The sequence below is a fragment of the Salvelinus namaycush genome, chromosome 7 (assembly GCF_016432855.1).
Source record: "Salvelinus namaycush isolate Seneca chromosome 7, SaNama_1.0, whole genome shotgun sequence".
Lineage (NCBI taxonomy): Eukaryota > Metazoa > Chordata > Actinopteri > Salmoniformes > Salmonidae > Salvelinus > Salvelinus namaycush.
Window position 1 is genome coordinate 24314797 of NC_052313.1, and position 10775 is coordinate 24325571.

The 10775-nt window shown below is 42.7% G+C and overlaps 1 pseudogene; it reads left to right on the plus strand.

Annotated features, from left to right (window-relative positions):
• The first annotated feature begins 754 nt into the window (after positions 1–754).
• LOC120051570 lies at positions 755–883 on the plus strand (annotated as a pseudogene).
• Positions 884–10775: the final 9892 nt, after the last annotated feature.

Below are 10775 nucleotides of genomic sequence, written 5' to 3' on the forward strand. Positions count from 1 at the left end.
GGGTGGCTTCGTGATCTACATTTCATTTATTCGGGTAAAGTTAAATTGGTATTTAAAATCCCATTCCCATATCTCTAACTAATTGAAAAAAAATTATGTTTACCATGAGATTCAGATAAGCCTAAAGTAGGCCTATGTATAACTGGGTCCCTCTTTACAGTAGGTAGGTAGTGTGTAATTGCAGAGAGTAGATAGCCTACGCATTGTTACATAGTAGCCTTCTTACAACAGTTTTACCTGTCTGTTTCATTACACATTCAACCTGAGAAACAACCAACTAACATAGGTCACTTGCTCTGGGTATTCCCCATATAAAGTCCCATTCACGTATGAGGGGGATTATGTGATAGGGAAACTGGAAAAGTGGTCCCCTGGGCCACAGCCTTCTGAATGAGACCTAATGTTACGGTAGGGAGGGGGAAAAGCTTTCCTGTTGGGTTAGGTGTGATCAATATACATAATCAATATGCACGGAAATGGTGTAGTAAAAGAGGCGTACAGGGGTCTGTATCAATCAATGGAGAGGTGGGGTTTGGCAAAAATCACCAATTATCATTTAAGCAGGATTTGACTGTGTGTGTGTGGTCTAGAGGTCATGTTGTCCAGTGGTCTATGGATGTGTCCCAAACAGTACCCTATTCTCCATATAGTGCACTACTTTTGCCCAGAGGGCTATGGGGGACTAGGGGGCCATTTGTGACGCATCGTATGATCATTCTATTTAGGTGTCACAATAACAGAACATGTCACTGCTATGTTGTAGCAGTGGCACCCTGGCTCGGCCATTGCACTCTGGCCGTGCTGACCCCTGCAAATTCCCCAAAGGTGGGAATCTTGACTGCATAAATTGTGTTAGTGGGGGACTGTGTCACGCTGTCCCCTGAGAGATTCAAAAAGAAAAGATGCAGAATCATGGTCAAATCAATGCCCCGCTGTTGTTATTTTTTTTAAAGCTGTATCGCAGAGAGTGAGACCTCTGGTGTCTAGTCCTATGTAGATAATTACGACTAGGTAATATTGACTAATCACTCTCGGGATCAATAGTGTGTCATACCCATAGACTTCCAGTCATTGCACTAACGCTAGTTAGCATTGGCTCACAAAAACGACCTCGAACTTCCTTCATACTGGACACAGAGACATACAAATGGTATCGACGAGTTCATCTGACTGGGGAAGTAGATAAAATCCAGAAGCATCCCTTTAACACTTTCAGATTTAAATGTAGGCCATTGATTTTGCTGTGTGTCTTACAGTGGACCTTTGACTGGGCATGCTTTGCTGTTGTCACTGTCACTGATTGGCCACTTCATGCTTCCTGCTTATAATTTTTTAGAATAGAATAGAATAGAATTAGTATTCCCAGAATAAACTTCAGTTCGTACAATCTATGTTTACTTTGTAGTGCCCTCTATAAAGCTCTCATTGAACTGAATATTTTTTACCCTAAGTGTTGATGAAATGCACTATTGGATTACAGGGAAACTGTTGTACAGGCACAAGCTATCCCTGACCACATACATACAGTATACAGGAACACTTTTCTAATATTGATTTACACTCCCTCTTTGCCCTCAGAACAGCCTCAATTCGACGGGGCATGGACTCTGCAAGGTGTCGAAAGCGTTCCACAGGGATGCTGACCCATGTTGACTTCAATGATTCCCACAGTTGTGTCAATTCTTGATACACACAGGAAACTGTTGAGCGTGAAAAAACCCAGCAGTATTGCAGTTCTTGACACAAACCGGTGTGCCTGGCACCTACTACCATACCCCTTTCAAAGGCACTTAAATATTTTGTCTTGCCCATTCACACTCTGAATGGCCCACATACACAATCCATGTCTCAGTTGTCTCAAGGCTTAAGAATCCTTATTTTAGCTGTCTCCTCCCCTTCATCTACACTGATTGAAGTGGATTTAACAAGTGACATCAATAAGGGAGCTTTCACCTGCATTCACCTGGTCAGTCTATGTCATGGAAAGAGCAGGTGTCCTTAATGTTTTGTACACTCAGTGTATATCATAAGGCCTATCTTTGATGGCCTAGTTTTACCCTAACACAGTTTTGTTAGGAAACTCCTGGTTTACAAGCCACATCAGGCTTTCAAGTCATATTATGCTGGTTTGCAAAGTGATGTGTAATATTGGAACCCAACCATAGTTAGGATATCCAACAGATTGAATTTTTATTCACCCGCAACCTGCATTCAGAATGACTGTCAGGTTTAGGAAAGTTGATAAGAAGACTACCTAAACCATTTAAACTGAGACAACCATCTCAGTAACAGGTGCAATACATCTAAAATAAATGTATGTTATTTATCTTTGTGTATCATAAAATTAAAGTTTTCAGACCCTTTGACTTTTTCACATTTTGTTAGGTTACAGCCTTATTCTAAAATTGATTAAATTGTTGTTGTTTTTATCATCAATCTACACACAATTACCCATAATGACAAAGAAACAAACGGTTTTTAGAAATGTTTGCAAATCTATAAAAAACAACAACTGAAATATCACATTTACAAAAGTATTCAGACCCTTTACTCTGTACTTTGTTGAAGCACTTTTGGTCGCAATTACAGCCTCAAGCCTTCTTGGGTATAACGCTACAAGCTTGGCACACTTTTATTTAGGGAGGGTCTCCCATTCTTCTCTGCAGATCCTCTTAAGCTCTGTCAGGTTAGAAAGGGAGCGTTGCTGCACAGCTATTTTCAGGTCTCTCCAGAGATGTTCAATTGGGTTCAAGTCCGGGCTCTGGTGGGGCCACTCAAGGACATTCAGAGACTTGTCCCGAAATCACCCCTGCGTTGTCTTGGCTGTGTGCTTAGGGTCGTTGACCTGTTGGAATGTGATCCTTTACATCAGTCTGAGGTCCTGAGCGCTCTGGAATAGGTTTTCATCAAGGATCTCTCTGTACTTTGCTCCGTTCATCTTTGCCTCCATCCTGTCTAGTCTCCCAGTCCCTGCCGCTGAAAAACATCCCCACAGCATGATGCTGCCACCACCATGCTTCACCATAGTGATGGTGCCAAGTTTTCCACTGATGTGACGCTTGGCATTCAGGCCAAAGAGTTCAATCTTGGTTTCATCAGACCAGAAAATCTTATTTCTCATTGTCTGAGAATCTTTTGGTGACTTTTGGCAAACTCCAAGCAGGCTGTCATGTGCCTTTTACTGAGGAGTGGCTTCCGTCTGGTCACTCTACCATAAAGGCCTGATTGGTGGAATGCTGCAGAGATGGTTGTCCTTCTGAAAGTTTATCCCATCTCCACAGAGGCACTCTAGAGCTCTGTCAGAGTGACCATCAGGTTCTTGGTCACCTCCCTGACCAAGGTCCTTCTCCCCCAATTTCTTAGTTTGGCCAGCTCTAGGAAGAGTCTTGGTGGTTCCAAACTTCTTCCATTTAAGAATGACTGAGGCCACTGTGTTCTTGGGGACCTTCAATGCTGCAGACCCTTTTTGGTACCCTTCCCCAGATCCGAGCCTCGACAAAATCCAGTTTCGGACCCCCACAGACAATTCTTTTGACCTCATGGCTTGGGTTTTGCTCTGACATGCACTGTCAACTGTGGGACCTTATATAGACAGGTGTGTGCTTTTCTAAATCATGTCTATTTAATTGAATTTACCACAAGTGGACTCCAATCAAGTTGTAGAAATATCTCAAGGATGATCAATGGAAACAGGATGCACCTGAGCTCAATTTTGAGTCTCATAGCAAAAGGTCTGAATACTAATGTAAATAAGGTTCATTTTAAAAATATATTTACATTTGCAAAAATGTTTAAAAACATGTTTTCGATTTTGTCATTATGGGATATTGTGTGTAGATTGCTAAGGATTTTTTGTAATACTGTAACGGCTGTCGTCTTCCTCCTTGTCTGAAGAGGAGAAGTTTGAAGGATCAGAGGCGTGCGCAGCGTGGTAATTGTTCATCTTATTTAATGAAGTGAACAACTCAAAATACAAAAACAACAAAGTGAAAACCGAAACAGTTCTATCTGGTGCAGACACACAAAGACTGAAGACAACCACCCACAAAACCCAACAGAAAACAGGCTACCTAAATATGGTTCCCAATTAGGGACAACGAATGACAGCTTTCTCTGATTGAGAACCATATCACGCCAAACACAGAAAACCAACACAGAAATAGAAAACATAGATTACCCACCCAACTCACGCCCTGACCACACTAAAACAAAGAAAATACAAAAGAACTATGGTCAGAACGTGACAAATACATTTTAGAATAAGGCTGTAACTTAGCAAAATGTGGAAAAAGTCAAGGTTCCTGAATACTTTCCGAAGGCACTGTACACAGGTATTAAAAACAATCCTAAAACATCTACCTGCAGTAGAGCATGCTGGGAAATATGATAATGATGGGTATGATTTCAATGGAACTGTTTTACTCTCCACAGTGTAAAACAATAACTCTGGTTATTAACACCAACACTGGGGGTTATTTTACACCACTGAGTGTTAATTTCACTCTTACATTTCACTCTTACTTAACTCCTGAATCAACACTAGAAATGTTAAACTGTAAAAAAAAAAATAATAATAATAATAAAATACTGCATAGTTTCCTAGGAACGCGAAGCAAGGCGACCATCTCTGTTGGCGCCGGAAGAAAAGTGGGAAATTTGATTTGATTTGATTTTTGAAATGTTAAACTGAAAAATCAACACTGGCCAATTTACTGTGCACTAGTCATTCTCCTGTCTGTTTGTGAAAGCTTGTGCTTATCTGACCCAGACTACACCGAGATAAAGTCCTTGTTATATGAGTCTCTCAAAGAGAATCCTAGGAGCGGGGGAGGACAGGGGAGACCGTGAGGGGGGAAGGAGTGATGGAGGGAGGTGGGGGTGCACATGGACATCAGTGGGGTTAGCAGCTCCCGAAAGTATTTCATCAAAGAGGGCTAGGATCCTAGGGATTGAGATTCAGCCTGGAGGCAAGTAACCGATGGTCTCCCAAGAACATATTCCAAAGTAGAACTCAGAGAGCCAAAGCACACATCAAAAGCACCTCTGGAGCCAAAGCCATTCTGGAGGAGAAAGAAAGGGGTACCGGTCCCTACTTGGCATCCTCTAAGCCCCAGATCTCACCCCAATAAAGGAGGAACTACTGTTTGTTCCAGACCTGAGATCTACTGCAGTCAGAGAGGTGCACACCAAGGCAGGCAGGCAACACAAGCACACACACACACAAACAATAATACAGTATACAGTCTCACATGACAAACAAACAAAGGCTACACATATTGTATTCATTTCTGAGACATTCTTGTACTGTAATAGTGTTATACTAAACAATATGTTATGAACTGTATGCATTTGTTTGTCTTCAGCTACACACTGATTGAGACATGACAACAAATACGTATTGTAATACTGGAATAGTCTTTTTCCAAAAGGTAATTTCACGATCTCAATGAAATATCATGCAATGGCCTGTAATGTCTACATTACACAAGTAACATAAATGCAGTACTTGGCAATATGGAGTGTGTTGAATTTCTCTCTCTAATTCTATCCCATTGGACAGATGTCACAGTGAAATGGATATGTCAGCAGAAAGCATATGATATCCATCCAGATGTGACCTTTAGCATAGCATTGGACATGTCCCAGTGACGTGTCCCAAATGGCACCCTATTCCCTACATAGTGCACTACTTGGCCCGGGTCGAAAGTAGTGGACTATACAGGGAATAGGGTGCCATTTGGGATGCAAGCCCAGAGAATGGCAGACTTGTTCAGTGAGTTGTGCATTTGAGAGCCGCATGCCGTCTCTTCTCGAGTTAACACCAACGGTTTCAGGTCAAGAAGCAGTTTTTATTCCTTTTGGACCAATATCGTGTGTGTTTCAAAGCTTCCATTTAATGTATAAGACAATACATTTGTACTACTCTCTTAATTACAGCTTTGTTAAGTCAAGATCTGACTAAAACGTCTCACTGACATCCTATGCTGTGACTCATTTGGCATTATTTCCCACCGCTATCAATGAATAGAGAGGCGGCCTTTCCTGTTTATTTGAGCCCCACTTGTTTGTGTAGCACATGGGGATGTGTGAACCTTACTCATCAGCCTGAAGTGTCGTCACTTGTGCCGCCAAACATTTTGGTGGCGCAGACAGGTAAGATGCTTCGAGTGGGGCGGTCACGTGTGCCAGCAAGGCAGAGGTCCTGGGGTTCGAGCCTCGTTGTGAGCCGAATCAGGAGGAAATGGTGCTACTCTATTAAATAACACTACTCCATTATACTTCATGACCAGGCATGACAAGGCAGAAAACAGACTAGGGCTACCTGGCCCAGTGGCCCCTGTTTCCCAGTGTGTCAGGGGACAGAGCTACTGAGGGGCAAATAAACACACCACAAAGGACCACTTTACTGACCACTAATCTACTCCTGAAGAGAGCATTAGGCCTCATCCATCCTAAAGCTGTATACACAGGGTTCAAGTGCTCCTCCGCACACAGACACACATACACACAATGAGGCTCACAGCCATCCGCCAAACCAAAGAACAAACAGGGAACACACCACTGAGATAAAGCCTCTCTCTCGCCTCTCTCATTCTATCTCTCCTCCTTCCTTCTCTCTCTCGCTGCTCTCCTGACTCCCTCTGTGCCTGCTGGAGGTATATCGGGTGTCTATGAGTGTTCCATTAGCATGCATGACTGATAACAGGCGTTCAGTCGCTCCCCCCCCCCGCCCTTATAATCGGAGAGAGGGATATTTGCAGAGTTATTTAGAATCTGTCAAAAATAATAAACGCAAAACTATATCCACTTCGGCTATTTAAGCAATTTCCCTGTGATAACGTCCCGAGGGGATCTCATGCGGCTTCCAAATGACGACATAATGAAACGACGACGCCTGCACCCCCTTATCAGGGTGGATTAAAAGGGAATAATGAAAGTGAGGGGGTTTGGAGCCTTGTGTGGCATTAATATGATTATCTAATGGACTCCAATGGAAAAGCATGTTAATTCCACTTAAACGCAAGACCTTTCCCAGCCCTATCTCCTCCTGGCTCCTCTGAAGTAGTTCTCCTTCCCTTCTCGCCCTCTCTCTCAGTCTCTCCCTCCTTTCCTCTCTCCTCTCCTTTATGTTGTAATAGTCTCATCTCTCCTCAGCAGAAGTCATTATGTGTACGAAGGGCGAACGTGTGAGAGTTTAGCATTTAATCCCCCTTTTTTTCACCCTCTTTTTTTTCTTTGGGCCTGATTGGAGTGTGATGCCCTCTCTTAATTTTCAGACAAAAGCTCTCAAGGCGGTTAACAATATTCAGAATTGTTCTCCGTGCATGTACATCCTCGCTGTTGCTGAAAGAATGTGGGTCACTTTCCGACAAACTCAAATCAAACTTTTGGAGCCACCATTGGAAATCGTGTTACACGCTCCCTGATATTAGGCTAAGTAAGTAAAGATTTGACTATTGGGTCAGAAAGGTATTCTTTCGCTTTGCTGAGGAGAGTGCATACTTCAACTCTGACATGATGACAAAGTTGGCAAAGTCAAAGTTCAAGTGAACAGTTCTTCCTCTACACAATAGATAAGGATATGTACGCTGGATAAATGTTGACAGGAAATTGACGACACAGTACAGTGGGGCAAAAAAGTATTTAGTCAGCCACCAATTGTGCAAGTTCTCCCACTTAAAAAGATGAGAGAGGCCTGTAATTTTCATCATAGGTACACTTCAACTATGACAGACAAAATGAGAAAAAAAAATCCAGAAAATCACATTGTAGGATTTTTAATTTGATTTTGATTTTACTTTTAATTTGGTCACCTACAAACAAGCAAGATTTCTGGCTCTCACAGACCTGTAACTTCTTCTTTAAGAGGCTCCTCTGTCCTCCACTCGTTACCTGTATTAATGGCACCTGTTTGAACTTATTATCAGTATAAAAGACACCTGTCCACAACCTCAAACAGTCACACTCCAAACTCCACTATGGCCAAGACCAAAGAGCTGTCAAAGGACACCAGAAACAAAATTGTAGACCTGCACCAGGCTGGGAAGACTGAATCTGCAATAGGTAAGCAGCTTGGTTTGAAGAAATCAACTGTGGGAGCAATTATTAGGAAATGGAAGACATACAAGACCACTGATAATCTCCCTCGATCTGGGGCTCCACGCAAGATCTCACCCCGTGGGTCAAAATGATCACAAGAACGGTGAGCAAAAATCCCAGAACCACACGGGGGGACCTAGTGAATGACCTGCAGAGAGCTGGGACCAAAGTAACAAAGCCTACCATCAGTAACACACTACGCCGCCAGGGACTCAAATCCTGCAGTGCCAGACGTGTCCCCCTGCTTAAGCCAGTACATGTCCAGGCCCGTCTGAAGTTTGCTAGAGAGCATTTGGATGATCCAGAAAAAGATTGGGAGAATGTCATATGGTCAGATGAAACCAAAATATAACTTTTTGGTAAAAACTCAACTCGTCGTGTTTGGAGGACAAAGAATGCTGAGTTGCATCCAAAGAACACCATACCTACTGTGAAGCATGGGGGTGGAAACATCATGCTTTGGGGCTGTTTTTCTGCAAAGGGACCAGGACGACTGATCCGTGTAAAGGACAGAATGAATGGGGCCATGTATCGTGAGATTTGGAGTGAAAACCTCCTTCCATCAGCAAGGGCATTGAAGATGAAACGTGGCTGGGTCTTTCAGCATGACAATGATCCCAAACACACCTCCCGGGCAACGAAGGAGTGGCTTCGTAAGAAGCATTTCAAGGTCCTGGAGTGGCCTAGCCAGTCTCCAGATCTCAACCCCATAGAAAATCTTTGGAGGGAGTTGAAAGTCCGTGTTGCCCAGCAACAGCCCCAAAACATCACTGCTCTAGAGGAGATCTGCATGGAGGAATGGGCCAAAATACCAGCAACAGTGTGTGAAAACCTTGTGAAGACTTACAGAAAACGTGTGACCTGTGTCATTGCCAACAAAGGGTATATAACAAAGTATTGAGATAAACTTTTGTTATTGACCAAATACTTATTTTCCACCATAATTTGCAAATAAATTCATTAAAAATCCTACAATGTGATTTTCTGGATTTTTTTTTCTCATTTTGTCTGTCATAGTTGAAGTGTACCTATGATGAAAATTACAGGCCTCTCTCATCTTTTTAAGTGGGAGAACTTGCACAATTGGTGGCTGACTAAATACTTTTTTGCCCCACTGTATGTATCCTAGCCATTTGAAGGGCTGTAAGCCTTTTATCAGACACACAAACAAACTGTACATGTACTGGCTAATAGTCATTGGAGAAGATTATCTAAAAAAAACCTCTCTCCTTTTGATCCCAAAACAAGATGGCCGACCAACCTTATCACCTCGTCAAGGGGGCCATCCATCACATTAAGGACCATTAGGACCAATAAGACTCCTTCAACTGATAGCCCAGTCCATTCTCCTCCAGTAACAGCAGCAGCAATGTGGACCAGACCACTACACACACTACACACATCCTGAAAGCAGACAGAGATCCCACAGGATACAGTTAAAAAAGAGAAACATCAATATTTCAAACTACTCTCTTTTTCTGGTCCACATCAAAGCTTTCCGCTCCCATTGAAATCCTACAGGTAGTGATAGAGCTCTATTTGTTTTTTCTCCTCCGGTACAGCTGTAGAGACCACAGAGATTCCCCCGCTCTCCTTTAGAAAACCTCTCGGTTACACTGTTCGTCTGTCTCGTGGTTTATCGCCTCGCGTTTTGGAAGAAGAAGTGCATAGGGGAGGGCTGGAATTAGAAAGGAGAAGACATACTAGGGACATCTAGGGGAATAGTTGAATCTCCTCAATGTTGCCGGATAGCCTGTGAATACTGCATGTAACGTGATGTTAGTTTGACTTTGAAGGGCTCTGTGTCCTATGTGGGAGTGACCGTGGAGAACTCTCGACAAAAGGATTGAATGAAAGAGTATTGTACAGAACCTTAACTGTACATTGAGCACTGTATTACAGTAGGCCTTTCATATTATTGCCTGTACATTGATGTCTAAGCTCATCTCTGATTCACACTTACATATGCACATTCACAACAGTCCATATACGACACAAGAGACTCAGTTTAGTGAATCAGTTAAAAGTAGAGAACATGTCTGAATTTGCACTCTTGCATAAACAAAGGATTCTTGGAATCAGAAATCACATCAAAAAGGCCTTTAATTTTAAATGAATCAGAAATGCAGGGAAACGATCGTTCGACAGACAATCCACGAAGAGGAACCATCTGACATGCCAAACCTGTCAGGGGAATGTACAACCCCTGGGAGAGCTCCCTAGCTGGAGGAGGAGGAGGAGGAGCATTGATAATTGGTTGTTGGAGGAGATTTGTACACAGCAAATTGGCCTGTGTTACCTAGTGTTCATTTTTCTGTGTATTATTTCTAGTGTTAAAACTTGAAACTTGAAACTTAATCTTATGCTACAAAAAGACAACATACATTTTTCGAAACAAATCTTTAGGTTTCAGGTTCTCTTTATTCGCAACAAAGAAAGAAAGTGAAAGACAAAACAGTACAGGGCCAAACAGGTTATATCCTGCCTGTTTGGCCCTGTCCAGGGGTATCGTCGGACGGGGCCACAGTGTCTCCCGACCACTCCTGTCTCAGCCTTCAGTATTTATGCTGCAATAGTTTGTGTCGGGGGGCTAGAGTCAGTCTGTTATATCTGGAGTATTTCTCCTGTCTTAGCCGATGTCCTAAGTATGCTCCCTCTAATTCTCTCTCTTTTTC